Source organism: Amblyomma maculatum, unplaced genomic scaffold, assembly GCF_055883805.1.
Source record: "Amblyomma maculatum isolate TAMU_Amacu unplaced genomic scaffold, ASM5588380v1 scaffold_23, whole genome shotgun sequence".
NCBI lineage: Eukaryota > Metazoa > Arthropoda > Arachnida > Ixodida > Ixodidae > Amblyomma > Amblyomma maculatum.
The window spans coordinates 3,009,868-3,032,241 of NW_028146748.1; the positions used below are offsets into that span (position 1 = coordinate 3,009,868).

At 31.3% G+C, this 22,374-nt stretch overlaps 5 non-coding genes and 5 pseudogenes across 5 annotated transcripts; all 10 read right to left on the reverse strand.

Moving 5' to 3' along the window:
• Nucleotides 1-4,443: 4,443 nt before the first annotated feature.
• LOC146171332 (U2 spliceosomal RNA) lies at nt 4,444-4,635 on the reverse strand. Its single transcript, XR_014702956.1, has one exon. It is a non-coding gene; the product is annotated as a U2 spliceosomal RNA (small nuclear RNA).
• A 379-nt stretch (nt 4,636-5,014) lies between these two features.
• LOC146171333 (U2 spliceosomal RNA) lies at nt 5,015-5,185 on the reverse strand (annotated as a pseudogene).
• A 2,800-nt stretch (nt 5,186-7,985) lies between these two features.
• LOC146171334 (U2 spliceosomal RNA) lies at nt 7,986-8,177 on the reverse strand. Its single transcript, XR_014702958.1, has one exon. It is a non-coding gene; the product is annotated as a U2 spliceosomal RNA (small nuclear RNA).
• Nucleotides 8,178-8,556: 379 nt separating this feature from the next.
• LOC146171335 (U2 spliceosomal RNA) lies at nt 8,557-8,727 on the reverse strand (annotated as a pseudogene).
• Nucleotides 8,728-13,584: 4,857 nt separating this feature from the next.
• LOC146171336 (U2 spliceosomal RNA) lies at nt 13,585-13,776 on the reverse strand. Its single transcript, XR_014702960.1, has one exon. It is a non-coding gene; the product is annotated as a U2 spliceosomal RNA (small nuclear RNA).
• A 379-nt stretch (nt 13,777-14,155) lies between these two features.
• Nucleotides 14,156-14,326, reverse strand: LOC146171337 (U2 spliceosomal RNA; annotated as a pseudogene).
• Nucleotides 14,327-17,128: 2,802 nt separating this feature from the next.
• On the reverse strand, nt 17,129-17,320 carry LOC146171338 (U2 spliceosomal RNA). The gene has a single exon (XR_014702962.1). It is a non-coding gene; the product is annotated as a U2 spliceosomal RNA (small nuclear RNA).
• A 379-nt stretch (nt 17,321-17,699) lies between these two features.
• LOC146171339 (U2 spliceosomal RNA) lies at nt 17,700-17,870 on the reverse strand (annotated as a pseudogene).
• A 3,471-nt stretch (nt 17,871-21,341) lies between these two features.
• LOC146171340 (U2 spliceosomal RNA) lies at nt 21,342-21,533 on the reverse strand. Its single transcript, XR_014702963.1, has one exon. It is a non-coding gene; the product is annotated as a U2 spliceosomal RNA (small nuclear RNA).
• A 379-nt stretch (nt 21,534-21,912) lies between these two features.
• LOC146171341 (U2 spliceosomal RNA) lies at nt 21,913-22,083 on the reverse strand (annotated as a pseudogene).
• Nucleotides 22,084-22,374: the final 291 nt, after the last annotated feature.

Consider the following 22,374-nt stretch of genomic DNA (forward strand, 5'->3'; position numbering starts at 1 on the left):
AATTATTACCACACTCTGTAAAACCAACCACATTGGCTACATAAACAATTATTAATAATTATTTACAGTTGCGTAAATAATTACTACACTCTGTAAAACCAACCACATTGGCTAGGTAAACAATTATTACTAATTATTTACAGTTGCGTAAATATAATTACTAATTATTACCACACTGTAAAACCAACCACAATGGCTAGGTAAACTTTTAATACTAATTATTTACATTTGCGTAAATATAATTACCAATTACTTCCACACTCTGCAAAACCAACCACAATGGCTAGGTAAACTATTATTACTAATTATTTACAGTTGCGAAAATATAATTACTAATTATTACCACACTGTAAAACCAACCACATTGGCTAGATAAACAATTATTACTAATTATTTATAGTTGCATAGTGTACTTACTAATTATTACCACACTCTGTAAAACCAACCACATTGGCTACATAAACAATTATTAATAATTATTTACAGTTGCGTAAATAATTACTACACTTTGTAAAACCAACCACATTGGCTAGGTAAACAATTATTACTAATTATTTACAGTTGCGTAAATATAATTACTAATTATTACCACACTGTAAAACCAACCACAATGGCTAGGTAAACTTTTAATACTAATTATTTACATTTGCGTAAATATAATTACCAATTACTTCCACACTCTGCAAAACCAACCACAATGGCTAGGTAAACTATTATTACTAATTATTTACAGTTGCGAAAATATAATTACTAATTATTACCACACTGTAAAACCAACCACATTGGCTAGATAAACAATTATTACTAATTATTTATAGTTGCATAGTGTACTTACTAATTATTACCACACTCTGTAAAACCAACCACATTGGCTACATAAACAATTATTAATAATTATTTACAGTCGTAAATAATTACTACACTCTTTAAAACCAACCACATTGGCTAGGTAAACAATTATTACTAATTATTGACAGTTGCGTGAATATAATTACTAATTATAACCACACTCTGTAAAACCAACCACAATTGCTAGGTAAACTGTTATTACTAATTATTTACAGTTGCGTAAATATAATTACTAATTATTACCACACTGTAAAACCAACCACAATGGCTAGGTAAACTTTTAATAATAATTATTTACATTTGCGTAAATATAATTACCAATTACTTCCACACTGTAAAACCAACCACAATGGCTAGGTAAACTATTATTACTAATTATTTACAGTTGCGAAAATATAATTACTAATTATTACCACACTGTAAAACCAACCACATTGGCTAGATAAACAATTATTACTAATTATTTATAGTTGCATAGTATACTTACTAATTATTACCACACTCTGTAAAACCAACCACATTGGCTACATAAACAATTATTAATAATTATTTACAGTTGCGTAAATAATTATTACTAATTATTGACAGTTGCGTGAATATAATTACTAATTATAACCACACTCTGTAAAACCAACCACAATTGCTAGGTAAACTATTATTACTAATTATTTACAGTTGCGTAAATATAATTACTAATTATTAACACACTGTAAAACCAACCACAATGGCTAGGTAAACTTTTATTACTAATTATTTATAGTTGCATAGTATACTTACTAATTATTACCACACTCTGTAAAACCAACCACATTGGCTACATAAACAATTATTAATAATTATTTACAGTTGCGTAAATAATTACTACACTCTGTAAAACCAACCACATTGGCTAGGTAAACAATTATTACTAATTATTTACAGTTGCGTAAATATAATTACTAATTATTACCACACTGTAAAACCAACCACAATGGCTAGGTAAACTTTTAATACTAATTATTTACATTTGCGTAAATATAATTACCAATTACTTCCACACTCTGCAAAACCAACCACAATGGCTAGGTAAACTATTACTAATTATTTACAGTTGCGAAAATATAATTACTAATTATTACCACACTGTAAAACCAACCACATTGGCTAGATAAACAATTATTACTAATTATTTATAGTTGCATAGTATACTTACTAATTATTACCACACTCTGTAAAACCAACCACATTGGCTACATAAACAATTATTAATAATTATTTACAGTTGCGTAAATAATTACTACACTCTGTAAAACCAACCACATTGGCTAGGTAAACAATTATTACTAATTATTTACAGTTGCGTAAATATAATTACTAATTATTACCACACTGTAAAACCAACCACAATGGCTAGGTAAACTTTTAATACTAATTATTTACATTTGCGTAAATATAATTACCAATTACTTCCACACTCTGCAAAACCAACCACAATGGCTAGGTAAACTATTATTACTAATTATTTACAGTTGCGAAAATATAATTACTAATTATTACCACACTGTAAAACCAACCACATTGGCTAGATAAACAATTATTACTAATTATTTATAGTTGCATAGTGTACTTACTAATTATTACCACACTCTGTAAAACCAACCACATTGGCTACATAAACAATTATTAATAATTATTTACAGTCGTAAATAATTACTACACTCTTTAAAACCAACCACATTGGCTAGGTAAACAATTATTACTAATTATTGACAGTTGCGTGAATATAATTACTAATTATAACCACACTCTGTAAAACCAACCACAATTGCTAGGTAAACTGTTATTACTAATTATTTACAGTTGCGTAAATATAATTACTAATTATTACCACACTGTAAAACCAACCACAATGGCTAGGTAAACTTTTAATAAATAAATAAATTGGTTCACAGGAAGGGAAAGGCGCAGTAACTGTCACACTTGCTCTGTGGACACCCGAACCGCGCCGTAAGGGAAGGGAGGAAGGTGGGAATGAAAGTGGAAAGAGAGAAAGAGGAGCCATTTGCGTAAATATAATTACCAATTACTTCCACACTGTAAAACCAACCACAATGGCTAGGTAAACTATTATTACTACTTATTTACAGTTGCGAAAATATAATTACTAATTATTACCACACTGTAAAACCAACCACATTGGCTAGATAAACAATTATTACTAATTATTTATAGTTGCATAGTATACTTACTAATTATTACCACACTCTGTAAAACCAACCACATTGGCTACATAAACAATTATTAATAATTATTTACAGTTGCATAAATAATTATTACTAATTATTGACAGTTGCGTGAATATAATTACTAATTATAACCACACTCTGTAAAACCAACCACAATTGCTAGGTAAACTATTATTACTAATTATTTACAGTTGCGTAAATATAATTACTAATTATTACCACACTGTAAAACCAACCACAATGGCTAGGTAAACTTTTATTACTAATTATTTATAGTTGCATAGTATACTTACTAATTATTACCACACTCTGTAAAACCAACCACATTGGCTACATAAACAATTATTAATAATTATTTACAGTTGCATAAATAATTATTACTAATTATTGACAGTTGCGTGAATATAATTACTAATTATAACCACACTCTGTAAAACCAACCACAATTGCTAGGTAAACTGTTATTACTAATTATTTACAGTTGCGTAAATATAATTACTAATTATTACCACACTGTAAAACCAACCACAATGGCTAGGTAAACTTTTAATACTAATTATTTACATTTGCGTAAATATAATTACCAATTACTTCCACACTGTAAAACCAACCACAATGGCTAGGTAAACTATTATTACTAATTATTTACAGTTGCGAAAATATAATTACTAATTATTACCACACTGTAAAACCAACCACATTGGCTAGATAAACAATTATTACTAATTATTTATAGTTGCATAGTATACTTACTAATTATTACCACACTCTGTAAAACCAACCACATTGGCTACATAAACAATTATTAATAATTATTTACAGTTGCGTAAATAATTATTACTAATTATTGACAGTTGCGTGAATATAATTACTAATTATAACCACACTCTGTAAAACCAACCACAATTGCTAGGTAAACTATTATTACTAATTATTTACAGTTGCGTAAATATAATTACTAATTATTACCACACTGTAAAACCAACCACAATGGCTAGGTAAACTTTTATTACTAATTATTTATAGTTGCATAGTATACTTACTAATTATTACCACACTCTGTAAAACCAACCACATTGGCTACATAAACAATTATTAATAATTATTTACAGTTGCGTAAATAATTACTACACTCTGTAAAACCAACCACATAACAGTAAAAGTCGGAAAAAAAAGTCGGAAAAAAAAGTCGGAAAAAAAAGTCGGAAAAAAAAGTCGGAAAAAAAAGTCGGAAAAAAAAGTCGGAAAAAAAAGTCGGAAAAAAAAGTCGGAAAAAAAAGTCGGAAAAAAAAAGTCCAAAAATTTCTAGAACAAAACAAAGCAGTTTTTCTGTTTTTTTTCAATTGTGCCTTCTCCCCCCAAAAGGGGGAGATGCTGGGCCGGTCCCGGAAGTAGTGCAGTACCGGGTCGACCCGTGGCGGAGTTGGAGCAAGCCCCGAACACTCCGCCGCGCTACAAAAATCAGTTTAATATCATGGGTACAATTAGAACCCGTAACAGATATTAAGCTGTTAAGAACAGATACTACACTTTGATCTTAGCCAAAAGGCCGAGAAGCGATAAATTGACAAGGAACTGCAGTTCGATCCCATCAAAAATGTATGCCCAAGTGGTGCCACTTATCGGTTGTTGCAGAAACAGCGTCGGTCCACCGTTTTTTGTTTGTAGCACTTGAGCTATGGTTTACCAAATCTCGACACATCCCTTGAAGGGGATTCTTAATCAAACCATTCTTTATTGCCTCAAATAATGGACTCACATGCAATGACATGCGGAAAAAGTAACCCAAGGTGTCACTGCATGCACGAGGCGCCCAACAATGCAATAAGACAGGCATTGAGAGGATTGCTGTGTTAGGCACATGGATAGCAGTGAGCTCGAATGAAAAAAGTTAGTTGGCCTCATCTTTGAGTTGTGATTGTCCTCCCCCAAAAACCGTGAGTCGCTTAGCTAGTCCCGGAAGTAGTGCAGTACCGGGTAGACCCGTGGCAGAGGTACAGCAAGCCCAGAATGCTCTGCCGCATTACAAAAAATAGTATAATATCAGGGTTACAAATTACAACTGGCAACTGATATCAAGCTGTTAAAACAGTGTTTTCCAGAAATGTTTTGTACATTTGCAAGCAATGCTTTATTGCAGATACCTACTGCTATTAAGGCAAAAGCCTTTATTGCCTCATAGTTGTCGTTAGCAAAAGTGTCACATTTTTGCCACAGCACTTATTGGTCGCGAAGGGAAGACGTCGTGGAGGTGTCGACCAATCACAGAGCAACACCACAGTATGTGCAAATGCATAGCTTATATGTCCATATGTCAATCAATGAGCAGTTACTAATTAAAAAGGAAATAAATAAGTAAATAATTATTTATATGCTATGTCCTGGTTATTGCACTAATTACTCAATATTGGCTAGGTAAACAATTATTACTAATTATTTACAGTTGCGAAAATATAATTACTAATTATTACCACACTGTAAAACCAACCACATTGGCTAGATAAACAATTATTACTAATTATTTATAGTTGCATAGTATACTTACTAATTATTACCACACTCTGTAAAACCAACCACATTGGCTACATAAACAATTATTAATAATTATTTACAGTTGCGTAAATAATTACTACACTCTGTAAAACCAACCACATTGGCTAGGTAAACAATTATTACTAATTATTTACAGTTACGTAAATATAATTACTAATTATTACCACACTGTAAAACCAACCACAATGGCTAGGTAAACTTTTAATACTAATTATTTACATTTGCGTAAATATAATTACCAATTACTTCCACACTCTGCAAAACCAACCACAATGGCTAGGTAAACTATTACTAATTATTTACAGTTGCGAAAATATAATTACTAATTATTACCACACTGTAAAACCAACCACATTGGCTAGATAAACAATTATTACTAATTATTTATAGTTGCATAGTATACTTACTAATTATTACCACACTCTGTAAAACCAACCACATTGGCTACATAAACAATTATTAATAATTATTTACAGTTGCGTAAATAATTACTACACTCTGTAAAACCAACCACATTGGCTAGGTAAACAATTATTACTAATTATTTACAGTTGCGTAAATATAATTACTAATTATTACCACACTGTAAAACCAACCACAATGGCTAGGAAAACTTTTAATACTAATTATTTACATTTGCGTAAATATAATTACCAATTACTTCCACACTCTGCAAAACCAACCACAATGGCTAGGTAAACTATTATTACTAATTATTTACAGTTGCGAAAATATAATTACTAATTATTACCACACTGTAAAACCAACCACATTGGCTAGATAAACAATTATTACTAATTATTTATAGTTGCATAGTGTACTTACTAATTATTACCACACTCTGTAAAACCAACCACATTGGCTACATAAACAATTATTAATAATTATTTACAGTTGCGTAAATAATTACTACACTTTGTAAAACCAACCACATTGGCTAGGTAAACAATTATTACTAATTATTTACAGTTGCGTAAATATAATTACTAATTATTACCACACTGTAAAACCAACCACAATGGCTAGGTAAACTTTTAATACTAATTATTTACATTTGCGTAAATATAATTACCAATTACTTCCACACTCTGCAGAACCAACCACAATGGCTAGGTAAACTATTATTACTAATTATTTACAGTTGCGAAAATATAATTACTAATTATTACCACACTGTAAAACCAACCACATTGGCTAGATAAACAATTATTACTAATTATTTATAGTTGCATAGTGTACTTACTAATTATTACCACACTCTGTAAAACCAACCACATTGGCTACATAAACAATTATTAATAATTATTTACAGTCGTAAATAATTACTACACTCTTTAAAACCAACCACATTGGCTAGGTAAACAATTATTACTAATTATTGACAGTTGCGTGAATATAATTACTAATTATAACCACACTCTGTAAAACCAACCACAATTGCTAGGTAAACTGTTATTACTAATTATTTACAGTTGCGTAAATATAATTACTAATTATTACCACACTGTAAAACCAACCACAATGGCTAGGTAAACTTTTAATACTAATTATTTACATTTGCGTAAATATAATTACCAATTACTTCCACACTGTAAAACCAACCACAATGGCTAGGTAAACTATTATTACTAATTATTTACAGTTGCGAAAATATAATTACTAATTATTACCACACTGTAAAACCAACCACATTGGCTAGATAAACAATTATTACTAATTATTTATAGTTGCATAGTATACTTACTAATTATTACCACACTCTGTAAAACCAACCACATTGGCTACATAAACAATTATTAATAATTATTTACAGTTGCGTAAATAATTATTACTAATTATTGACAGTTGCGTGAATATAATTACTAATTATAACCACACTCTGTAAAACCAACCACAATTGCTAGGTAAACTATTATTACTAATTATTTACAGTTGCGTAAATATAATTACTAATTATTACCACACTGTAAAACCAACCACAATGGCTAGGTAAACTTTTATTACTAATTATTTATAGTTGCATAGTATACTTACTAATTATTACCACACTCTGTAAAACCAACCACATTGGCTACATAAACAATTATTAATAATTATTTACAGTTGCGTAAATAATTACTACACTCTGTAAAACCAACCACATAACAGTAAAAGTCGGAAAAAAAAGTCGGAAAAAAAAGTCGGAAAAAAAAGTCGGAAAAAAAGTCGGAAAAAAAGTCGGAAAAAAAAGTCGGAAAAAAAAGTCGGAAAAAAAAGTCGGAAAAAAAAGTCGGAAAAAAAAAGTCCAAAAATTTCTAGAACAAAACAAAGCAGTTTTTCTGTTTTTTTTCAATTGTGCCTTCTCCCCCCAAAAGGGGGAGATGCTGGGCCGGTCCCGGAAGTAGTGCAGTACCGGGTCGACCCGTGGCGGAGTTGGAGCAAGCCCCGAACACTCCGCCGCGCTACAAAAATCAGTTTAATATCATGGGTACAATTAGAACCCGTAACAGATATTAAGCTGTTAAGAACAGATACTACACTTTGATCTTAGCCAAAAGGCCGAGAAGCGATAAATTGACAAGGAACTGCAGTTCGATCCCATCAAAAATGTATGCCCAAGTGGTGCCACTTATCGGTTGTTGCAGAAACAGCGTCGGTCCACCGTTTTTTGTTTGTAGCACTTGAGCTATGGTTTACCAAATCTCGACACATCCCTTGAAGGGGATTCTTAATCAAACCATTCTTTATTGCCTCAAATAATGGACTCACATGCAATGACATGCGGAAAAAGTAACCCAAGGTGTCACTGCATGCACGAGGCGCCCAACAATGCAATAAGACAGGCATTGAGAGGATTGCTGTGTTAGGCACATGGATAGCAGTGAGCTCGAATGAAAAAAGTTAGTTGGCCTCATCTTTGAGTTGTGATTGTCCTCCCCCAAAAACCGTGAGTCGCTTAGCTAGTCCCGGAAGTAGTGCAGTACCGGGTAGACCCGTGGCAGAGGTACAGCAAGCCCAGAATGCTCTGCCGCATTACAAAAAATAGTATAATATCAGGGTTACAAATTACAACTGGCAACTGATATCAAGCTGTTAAAACAGTGTTTTCCAGAAATGTTTTGTACATTTGCAAGCAATGCTTTATTGCAGATACCTACTGCTATTAAGGCAAAAGCCTTTATTGCCTCATAGTTGTCGTTAGCAAAAGTGTCACATTTTTGCCACAGCACTTATTGGTCGCGAAGCGAAGACGTCGTGGAGGTGTCGACCAATCACAGAGCAACACCACAGTATGTGCAAATGCATAGCTTATATGTCCATATGTCAATCAATGAGCAGTTACTAATTAAAAAGGAAATAAATAAGTAAATAATTATTTATATGCTATGTCCTGGTTATTGCACTAATTACTCAATATTGGCTAGGTAAACAATTATTACTAATTATTTACAGTTGCGAAAATATAATTACTAATTATTACCACACTGTAAAACCAACCACATTGGCTAGATAAACAATTATTACTAATTATTTATAGTTGCATAGTATACTTACTAATTATTACCACACTCTGTAAAACCAACCACATTGGCTACATAAACAATTATTAATAATTATTTACAGTTGCGTAAATAATTACTACACTCTGTAAAACCAACCACATTGGCTAGGTAAACAATTATTACTAATTATTTACAGTTACGTAAATATAATTACTAATTATTACCACACTGTAAAACCAACCACAATGGCTAGGTAAACTTTTAATACTAATTATTTACATTTGCGTAAATATAATTACCAATTACTTCCACACTCTGCAAAACCAACCACAATGGCTAGGTAAACTATTACTAATTATTTACAGTTGCGAAAATATAATTACTAATTATTACCACACTGTAAAACCAACCACATTGGCTAGATAAACAATTATTACTAATTATTTATAGTTGCATAGTATACTTACTAATTATTACCACACTCTGTAAAACCAACCACATTGGCTACATAAACAATTATTAATAATTATTTACAGTTGCGTAAATAATTACTACACTCTGTAAAACCAACCACATTGGCTAGGTAAACAATTATTACTAATTATTTACAGTTGCGTAAATATAATTACTAATTATTACCACACTGTAAAACCAACCACAATGGCTAGGAAAACTTTTAATACTAATTATTTACATTTGCGTAAATATAATTACCAATTACTTCCACACTCTGCAAAACCAACCACAATGGCTAGGTAAACTATTATTACTAATTATTTACAGTTGCGAAAATATAATTACTAATTATTACCACACTGTAAAACCAACCACATTGGCTAGATAAACAATTATTACTAATTATTTATAGTTGCATAGTGTACTTACTAATTATTACCACACTCTGTAAAACCAACCACATTGGCTACATAAACAATTATTAATAATTATTTACAGTTGCGTAAATAATTACTACACTTTGTAAAACCAACCACATTGGCTAGGTAAACAATTATTACTAATTATTTACAGTTGCGTAAATATAATTACTAATTATTACCACACTGTAAAACCAACCACAATGGCTAGGTAAACTTTTAATACTAATTATTTACATTTGCGTAAATATAATTACCAATTACTTCCACACTCTGCAAAACCAACCACAATGGCTAGGTAAACTATTATTACTAATTATTTACAGTTGCGAAAATATAATTACTAATTATTACCACACTGTAAAACCAACCACATTGGCTAGATAAACAATTATTACTAATTATTTATAGTTGCATAGTGTACTTACTAATTATTACCACACTCTGTAAAACCAACCACATTGGCTACATAAACAATTATTAATAATTATTTACAGTCGTAAATAATTACTACACTCTTTAAAACCAACCACATTGGCTAGGTAAACAATTATTACTAATTATTGACAGTTGCGTGAATATAATTACTAATTATAACCACACTCTGTAAAACCAACCACAATTGCTAGGTAAACTGTTATTACTAATTATTTACAGTTGCGTAAATATAATTACTAATTATTACCACACTGTAAAACCAACCACAATGGCTAGGTAAACTTTTAATACTAATTATTTACATTTGCGTAAATATAATTACCAATTACTTCCACACTGTAAAACCAACCACAATGGCTAGGTAAACTATTATTACTAATTATTTACAGTTGCGAAAATATAATTACTAATTATTACCACACTGTAAAACCAACCACATTGGCTAGATAAACAATTATTACTAATTATTTATAGTTGCATAGTATACTTACTAATTATTACCACACTCTGTAAAACCAACCACATTGGCTACATAAACAATTATTAATAATTATTTACAGTTGCGTAAATAATTATTACTAATTATTGACAGTTGCGTGAATATAATTACTAATTATAACCACACTCTGTAAAACCAACCACAATTGCTAGGTAAACTATTATTACTAATTATTTACAGTTGCGTAAATATAATTACTAATTATTACCACACTGTAAAACCAACCACAATGGCTAGGTAAACTTTTATTACTAATTATTTATAGTTGCATAGTATACTTACTAATTATTACCACACTCTGTAAAACCAACCACATTGGCTACATAAACAATTATTAATAATTATTTACAGTTGCGTAAATAATTACTACACTCTGTAAAACCAACCACATTGGCTAGGTAAACAATTATTACTAATTATTTACAGTTACGTAAATATAATTACTAATTATTACCACACTGTAAAACCAACCACAATGGCTAGGTAAACTTTTAATACTAATTATTTACATTTGCGTAAATATAATTACCAATTACTTCCACACTCTGCAAAACCAACCACAATGGCTAGGTAAACTATTACTAATTATTTACAGTTGCGAAAATATAATTACTAATTATTACCACACTGTAAAACCAACCACATTGGCTAGATAAACAATTATTACTAATTATTTATAGTTGCATAGTATACTTACTAATTATTACCACACTCTGTAAAACCAACCACATTGGCTACATAAACAATTATTAATAATTATTTACAGTTGCGTAAATAATTACTACACTCTGTAAAACCAACCACATTGGCTAGGTAAACAATTATTACTAATTATTTACAGTTGCGTAAATATAATTACTAATTATTACCACACTGTAAAACCAACCACAATGGCTAGGAAAACTTTTAATACTAATTATTTACATTTGCGTAAATATAATTACCAATTACTTCCACACTCTGCAAAACCAACCACAATGGCTAGGTAAACTATTATTACTAATTATTTACAGTTGCGAAAATATAATTACTAATTATTACCACACTGTAAAACCAACCACATTGGCTAGATAAACAATTATTACTAATTATTTATAGTTGCATAGTGTACTTACTAATTATTACCACACTCTGTAAAACCAACCACATTGGCTACATAAACAATTATTAATAATTATTTACAGTTGCGTAAATAATTACTACACTTTGTAAAACCAACCACATTGGCTAGGTAAACAATTATTACTAATTATTTACAGTTGCGTAAATATAATTACTAATTATTACCACACTGTAAAACCAACCACAATGGCTAGGTAAACTTTTAATACTAATTATTTACATTTGCGTAAATATAATTACCAATTACTTCCACACTCTGCAAAACCAACCACAATGGCTAGGTAAACTATTATTACTAATTATTTACAGTTGCGAAAATATAATTACTAATTATTACCACACTGTAAAACCAACCACATTGGCTAGATAAACAATTATTACTAATTATTTATAGTTGCATAGTGTACTTACTAATTATTACCACACTCTGTAAAACCAACCACATTGGCTACATAAACAATTATTAATAATTATTTACAGTCGTAAATAATTACTACACTCTTTAAAACCAACCACATTGGCTAGGTAAACAATTATTACTAATTATTGACAGTTGCGTGAATATAATTACTAATTATAACCACACTCTGTAAAACCAACCACAATTGCTAGGTAAACTGTTATTACTAATTATTTACAGTTGCGTAAATATAATTACTAATTATTACCACACTGTAAAACCAACCACAATGGCTAGGTAAACTTTTAATACTAATTATTTACATTTGCGTAAATATAATTACCAATTACTTCCACACTGTAAAACCAACCACAATGGCTAGGTAAACTATTATTACTAATTATTTACAGTTGCGAAAATATAATTACTAATTATTACCACACTGTAAAACCAACCACATTGGCTAGATAAACAATTATTACTAATTATTTATAGTTGCATAGTATACTTACTAATTATTACCACACTCTGTAAAACCAACCACATTGGCTACATAAACAATTATTAATAATTATTTACAGTTGCGTAAATAATTATTACTAATTATTGACAGTTGCGTGAATATAATTACTAATTATAACCACACTCTGTAAAACCAACCACAATTGCTAGGTAAACTATTATTACTAATTATTTACAGTTGCGTAAATATAATTACTAATTATTACCACACTGTAAAACCAACCACAATGGCTAGGTAAACTTTTATTACTAATTATTTATAGTTGCATAGTATACTTACTAATTATTACCACACTCTGTAAAACCAACCACATTGGCTACATAAACAATTATTAATAATTATTTACAGTTGCGTAAATAATTACTACACTCTGTAAAACCAACCACATAACAGTAAAAGTCGGAAAAAAAAGTCGGAAAAAAAAGTCGGAAAAAAAAGTCGGAAAAAAAAGTCGGAAAAAAAAGTCGGAAAAAAAAGTCGGAAAAAAAAGTCGGAAAAAAAAGTCGGAAAAAAAAGTCGGAAAAAAAAGTCGGAAAAAAAAAGTCCAAAAATTTCTAGAACAAAACAAAGCAGTTTTTCTGTTTTTTTTCAATTGTGCCTTCTCCCCCCAAAAGGGGGAGATGCTGGGCCGGTCCCGGAAGTAGTGCAGTACCGGGTCGACCCGTGGCGGAGTTGGAGCAAGCCCCGAACACTCCGCCGCGCTACAAAAATCAGTTTAATATCATGGGTACAATTAGAACCCGTAACAGATATTAAGCTGTTAAGAACAGATACTACACTTTGATCTTAGCCAAAAGGCCGAGAAGCGATAAATTGACAAGGAACTGCAGTTCGATCCCATCAAAAATGTATGCCCAAGTGGTGCCACTTATCGGTTGTTGCAGAAACAGCGTCGGTCCACCGTTTTTTGTTTGTAGCACTTGAGCTATGGTTTACCAAATCTCGACACATCCCTTGAAGGGGATTCTTAATCAAACCATTCTTTATTGCCTCAAATAATGGACTCACATGCAATGACATGCGGAAAAAGTAACCCAAGGTGTCACTGCATGCACGAGGCGCCCAACAATGCAATAAGACAGGCATTGAGAGGATTGCTGTGTTAGGCACATGGATAGCAGTGAGCTCGAATGAAAAAAGTTAGTTGGCCTCATCTTTGAGTTGTGATTGTCCTCCCCCAAAAACCGTGAGTCGCTTAGCTAGTCCCGGAAGTAGTGCAGTACCGGGTAGACCCGTGGCAGAGGTACAGCAAGCCCAGAATGCTCTGCCGCATTACAAAAAATAGTATAATATCAGGGTTACAAATTACAACTGGCAACTGATATCAAGCTGTTAAAACAGTGTTTTCCAGAAATGTTTTGTACATTTGCAAGCAATGCTTTATTGCAGATACCTACTGCTATTAAGGCAAAAGCCTTTATTGCCTCATAGTTGTCGTTAGCAAAAGTGTCACATTTTTGCCACAGCACTTATTGGTCGCGAAGGGAAGACGTCGTGGAGGTGTCGACCAATCACAGAGCAACACCACAGTATGTGCAAATGCATAGCTTATATGTCCATATGTCAATCAATGAGCAGTTACTAATTAAAAAGGAAATAAATAAGTAAATAATTATTTATATGCTATGTCCTGGTTATTGCACTAATTACTCAATATTGGCTAGGTAAACAATTATTACTAATTATTTACAGTTGCGAAAATATAATTACTAATTATTACCACACTGTAAAACCAACCACATTGGCTAGATAAACAATTATTACTAATTATTTATAGTTGCATAGTATACTTACTAATTATTACCACACTCTGTAAAACCAACCACATTGGCTACATAAACAATTATTAATAATTATTTACAGTTGCGTAAATAATTACTACACTCTGTAAAACCAACCACATTGGCTAGGTAAACAATTATTACTAATTATTTACAGTTACGTAAATATAATTACTAATTATTACCACACTGTAAAACCAACCACAATGGCTAGGTAAACTTTTAATACTAATTATTTACATTTGCGTAAATATAATTACCAATTACTTCCACACTCTGCAAAACCAACCACAATGGCTAGGTAAACTATTACTAATTATTTACAGTTGCGAAAATATAATTACTAATTATTACCACACTGTAAAACCAACCACATTGGCTAGATAAACAATTATTACTAATTATTTATAGTTGCATAGTATACTTACTAATTATTACCACACTCTGTAAAACCAACCACATTGGCTACATAAACAATTATTAATAATTATTTACAGTTGCGTAAATAATTACTACACTCTGTAAAACCAACCACATTGGCTAGGTAAACAATTATTACTAATTATTTACAGTTGCGTAAATATAATTACTAATTATTACCACACTGTAAAACCAACCACAATGGCTAGGAAAACTTTTAATACTAATTATTTACATTTGCGTAAATATAATTACCAATTACTTCCACACTCTGCAAAACCAACCACAATGGCTAGGTAAACTATTATTACTAATTATTTACAGTTGCGAAAATATAATTACTAATTATTACCACACTGTAAAACCAACCACATTGGCTAGATAAACAATTATTACTAATTATTTATAGTTGCATAGTGTACTTACTAATTATTACCACACTCTGTAAAACCAACCACATTGGCTACATAAACAATTATTAATAATTATTTACAGTTGCGTAAATAATTACTACACTTTGTAAAACCAACCACATTGGCTAGGTAAACAATTATTACTAATTATTTACAGTTGCGTAAATATAATTACTAATTATTACCACACTGTAAAACCAACCACAATGGCTAGGTAAACTTTTAATACTAATTATTTACATTTGCGTAAATATAATTACCAATTACTTCCACACTCTGCAAAACCAACCACAATGGCTAGGTAAACTATTATTACTAATTATTTACAGTTGCGAAAATATAATTACTAATTATTACCACACTGTAAAACCAACCACATTGGCTAGATAAACAATTATTACTAATTATTTATAGTTGCATAGTGTACTTACTAATTATTACCACACTCTGTAAAACCAACCACATTGGCTACATAAACAATTATTAATAATTATTTACAGTCGTAAATAATTACTACACTCTTTAAAACCAACCACATTGGCTAGGTAAACAATTATTACTAATTATTGACAGTTGCGTGAATATAATTACTAATTATAACCACACTCTGTAAAACCAACCACAATTGCTAGGTAAACTGTTATTACTAATTATTTACAGTTGCGTAAATATAATTACTAATTATTACCACACTGTAAAACCAACCACAATGGCTAGGTAAACTTTTAATACTAATTATTTACATTTGCGTAAATATAATTACCAATTACTTCCACACTGTAAAACCAACCACAATGGCTAGGTAAACTATTATTACTAATTATTTACAGTTGCGAAAATATAATTACTAATTATTACCACACTGTAAAACCAACCACATTGGCTAGATAAACAATTATTACTAATTATTTATAGTTGCATAGTATACTTACTAATTATTACCACACTCTGTAAAACCAACCACATTGGCTACATAAACAATTATTAATAATTATTTACAGTTGCGTAAATAATTATTACTAATTATTGACAGTTGCGTGAATATAATTACTAATTATAACCACACTCTGTAAAACCAACCACAATTGCTAGGTAAACTATTATTACTAATTATTTACAGTTGCGTAAATATAATTACTAATTATTACCACACTGTAAAACCAACCACAATGGCTAGGTAAACTTTTATTACTAATTATTTATAGTTGCATAGTATACTTACTAATTATTACCACACTCTGTAAAACCAACCACATTGGCTACATAAACAATTATTAATAATTATTTACAGTTGCGTAAATAATTACTACACTCTGTAAAACCAACCACATAACAGTAAAAGTCGGAAAAAAAAGTCGGAAAAAAAAGTCGGAAAAAAAAGTCGGAAAAAAAAGTCGGAAAAAAAAGTCGGAAAAAAAAGTCGGAAAAAAAAGTCGGAAAAAAAAGTCGGAAAAAAAAGTCGGAAAAAAAAAGTCCAAAAATTTCTAGAACAAAACAAAGCAGTTTTTCTGTTTTTTTTCAATTGTGCCTTCTCCCCCCAAAAGGGGGAGATGCTGGGCCGGTCCCGGAAGTAGTGCAGTACCGGGTCGACCCGTGGCGGAGTTGGAGCAAGCCCCGAACACTCCGCCGCGCTACAAAAATCAGTTTAATATCATGGGTACAATTAGAACCCGTAACAGATATTAAGCTGTTAAGAACAGATACTACACTTTGATCTTAGCCAAAAGGCCGAGAAGCGATAAATTGACAAGGAACTGCAGTTCGATCCCATCAAAAATGTATGCCCAAGTGGTGCCACTTATCGGTTGTTGCAGAAACAGCGTCGGTCCACCGTTTTTTGTTTGTAGCACTTGAGCTATGGTTTACCAAATCTCGACACATCCCTTGAAGGGGATTCTTAATCAAACCATTCTTTATTGCCTCAAATAATGGACTCACATGCAATGACATGCGGAAAAAGTAACCCAAGGTGTCACTGCATGCACGAGGCGCCCAACAATGCAATAAGACAGGCATTGAGAGGATTGCTGTGTTAGGCACATGGATAGCAGTGAGCTCGAATGAAAAAAGTTAGTTGGCCTCATCTTTGAGTTGTGATTGTCCTCCCCCAAAAACCGTGAGTCGCTTAGCTAGTCCCGGAAGTAGTGCAGTACCGGGTAGACCCGTGGCAGAGGTACAGCAAGCCCAGAATGCTCTGCCGCATTACAAAAAATAGTATAATATCAGGGTTACAAATTACAACTGGCAACTGATATCAAGCTGTTAAAACAGTGTTTTCCAGAAATGTTTTGTACATTTGCAAGCAATGCTTTATTGCAGATACCTACTGCTATTAAGGCAAAAGCCTTTATTGCCTCATAGTTGTCGTTAGCAAAAGTGTCACATTTTTGCCACAGCACTTATTGGTCGCGAAGGGAAGACGTCGTGGAGGTGTCGACCAATCACAGAGCAACACCACAGTATGTGCAAATGCATAGCTTATATGTCCATATGTCAATCAATGAGCAGTTACTAATTAAAAAGGAAATAAATAAGTAAATAATTATTTATATGCTATGTCCTGGTTATTGCACTAATTACTCAATATTGGCTAGGTAAACAATTATTACTAATTATTTACAGTTGCGAAAATATAATTACTAATTATTACCACACTGTAAAACCAACCACATTGGCTAGATAAACAATTATTACTAATTATTTATAGTTGCATAGTATACTTACTAATTATTACCACACTCTGTAAAACCAACCACATTGGCTACATAAACAATTATTAATAATTATTTACAGTTGCGTAAATAATTACTACACTCTGTAAAACCAACCACATTGGCTAGGTAAACAATTATTACTAATTATTTACAGTTACGTAAATATAATTACTAATTATTACCACACTGTAAAACCAACCACAATGGCTAGGTAAACTTTTAATACTAATTATTTACATTTGCGTAAATATAATTACCAATTACTTCCACACTCTGCAAAACCAACCACAATGGCTAGGTAAACTATTACTAATTATTTACAGTTGCGAAAATATAATTACTAATTATTACCACACTGTAAAACCAACCACATTGGCTAGATAAACAATTATTACTAATTATTTATAGTTGCATAGTATACTTACTAATTATTACCACACTCTGTAAAACCAACCACATTGGCTACATAAACAATTATTAATAATTATTTACAGTTGCGTAAATAATTACTACACTCTGTAAAACCAACCACATTGGCTAGGTAAACAATTATTACTAATTATTTACAGTTGCGTAAATATAATTACTAATTATTACCACACTGTAAAACCAACCACAATGGCTAGGAAAACTTTTAATACTAATTATTTACATTTGCGTAAATATAATTACCAATTACTTCCACACTCTGCAAAACCAACCACAATGGCTAGGTAAACTATTATTACTAATTATTTACAGTTGCGAAAATATAATTACTAATTATTACCACACTGTAAAACCAACCACATTGGCTAGATAAACAATTATTACTAATTATTTATAGTTGCATAGTGTACTTACTAATTATTACCACACTCTGTAAAACCAACCACATTGGCTACATAAACAATTATTAATAATTATTTACAGTTGCGTAAATAATTACTACACTTTGTAAAACCAACCACATTGGCTAGGTAAACAATTATTACTAATTATTTACAGTTGCGTAAATATAATTACTAATTATTACCACACTGTAAAACCAACCACAATGGCTAGGTAAACTTTTAATACTAATTATTTACATTTGCGTAAATATAATTACCAATTACTTCCACACTCTGCAAAACCAACCACAATGGCTAGGTAAACTATTATTACTAATTATTTACAGTTGCGAAAATATAATTACTAATTATTACCACACTGTAAAACCAACCACATTGGCTAGATAAACAATTATTACTAATTATTTATAGTTGCATAGTGTACTTACTAATTATTACCACACTCTGTAAAACCAACCACATTGGCTACATAAACAATTATTAATAATTATTTACAGTCGTAAATAATTACTACACTCTTTAAAACCAACCACATTGGCTAGGTAAACAATTATTACTAATTATTGACAGTTGCGTGAATATAATTACTAATTATAACCACACTCTGTAAAACCAACCACAATTGCTAGGTAAACTGTTATTACTAATTATTTACAGTTGCGTAAATATAATTACTAATTATTACCACACTGTAAAACCAACCACAATGGCTAGGTAAACTTTTAATACTAATTATTTACATTTGCGTAAATATAATTACCAATTACTTCCACACTGTAAAACCAACCACAATGGCTAGGTAAACTATTATTACTAATTATTTACAGTTGCGAAAATATAATTACTAATTATTACCACACTGTAAAACCAACCACATTGGCTAGATAAACAATTATTACTAATTATTTATAGTTGCATAGTATACTTACTAATTATTACCACACTCTGTAAAACCAACCACATTGGCTACATAAACAATTATTAATAATTATTTACAGTTGCGTAAATAATTATTACTAATTATTGACAGTTGCGTGAATATAATTACTAATTATAACCACACTCTGTAAAACCAACCACAATTGCTAGGTAAACTATTATTACTAATTATTTACAGTTGCGTAAATATAATTACTAATTATTACCACACTGTAAAACCAACCACAATGGCTAGGTAAACTTTTATTACTAATTATTTATAGTTGCATAGTATACTTACTAATTATTACCACACTCTGTAAAACCAACCACATTGGCTACATAAACAATTATTAATAATTATTTACAGTTGCGTAAATAATTACTACACTCTGTAAAACCAACCACATTGGCTAGGTAAACAATTATTACTAATTATTTACAGTTGCGTAAATATAATTACTAATTATTACCACACTGTAAAACCAACCACAATGGCTAGGTAAACTTTTAATACTAATTATTTACATTTGCGTAAATATAATTACCAATTACTTCCACACTCTGCAAAACCAACCACAATGGCTAGGTAAACTATTATTACTAATTATTTACAGTTGCGAAAATATAATTACTAATTATTACCACACTGTAAAACCAACCACATTGGCTAGATAAACAATTATTACTAATTATTTATAGTTGCATAGTATACTTACTAATTATTACCACACTCTGTAAAACCAACCACATTGGCTACATAAACAATTATTAATAATTATTTACAGTTGCGTAAATAATTATTACTAATTTTTGACAGTTGCGTGAATATAATTACTAATTATAACCACACTCTGTAAAACCAACCACAATTGCTAGGTAAACTATTATTACTAATTATTTACAGTTGCGTAAATATAATTACTAATTATTACCACACTGTAAAACCAACCACAATGGCTAGGTAAACTTTTATTACTAATTATTTATAGTTGCATAGTATACTTACTAATTATTACCACACTCTGTAAAACCAACCACATTGGCTACATAAACAATTATTAATAATTATTTACAGTTGCGTAAATAATTACTACACTCTGTAAAACCAACCACATAACAGTAAAAGTCGGAAAAAAAAGTCGGAAAAAAAAGTCGGAAAAAAAAGTCGGAAAAAAAAGTCGGAAAAAAAAGTCGGAAAAAAAAGTCGGAAAAAAAAAGTCCAAAAATTTCTAGAACAAAACAAAGCAGTTTTTCTGTTTTTTTTCAATTGTGCCTTCTCCCCCCAAAAGGGGGAGATGCTGGGCCGGTCCCGGAAGTAGTGCAGTACCGGGTCGACCCGTGGCGGAGTTGGAGCAAGCCCCGAACACTCCGCCGCGCTACAAAAATCAGTTTAATATCATGGGTACAATTAGAACCCGTAACAGATATTAAGCTGTTAAGAACAGATACTACACTTTGATCTTAGCCAAAAGGCCGAGAAGCGATAAATTGACAAGGAACTGCAGTTCGATCCCATCAAAAATGTATGCCCAAGTGGTGCCACTTATCGGTTGTTGCAGAAACAGCGTCGGTCCACCGTTTTTTGTTTGTAGCACTTGAGCTATGGTTTACCAAATCTCGACACATCCCTTGAAGGGGATTCTTAATCAAACCATTCTTTATTGCCTCAAATAATGGACTCACATGCAATGACATGCGGAAAAAGTAACCCAAGGTGTCACTGCATGCACGAGGCGCCCAACAATGCAATAAGACAGGCATTGAGAGGATTGCTGTGTTAGGCACATGGATAGCAGTGAGCTCGAATGAAAAAAGTTAGTTGGCCTCATCTTTGAGTTGTGATTGTCCTCCCCCAAAAACCGTGAGTCGCTTAGCTAGTCCCGGAAGTAGTGCAGTACCGGGTAGACCCGTGGCAGAGGTACAGCAAGCCCAGAATGCTCTGCCGCATTACAAAAAATAGTATAATATCAGGGTTACAAATTACAACTGGCAACTGATATCAAGCTGTTAAAACAGTGTTTTCCAGAAATGTTTTGTACATTTGCAAGCAATGCTTTATTGCAGATACCTACTGCTATTAAGGCAAAAGCCTTTATTGCCTCATAGTTGTCGTTAGCAAAAGTGTCACATTTTTGCCACAGCACTTATTGGTCGCGAAGGGAAGACGTCGTGGAGGTGTCGACCAATCACAGAGCAACACCACAGTATGTGCAAATGCATAGCTTATATGTCCATATGTCAATCAATGAGCAGTTACTAATTAAAAAGGAAATAAATAAGTAAATAATTATTTATATGCTATGTCCTGGTTATTGCACTAATTACT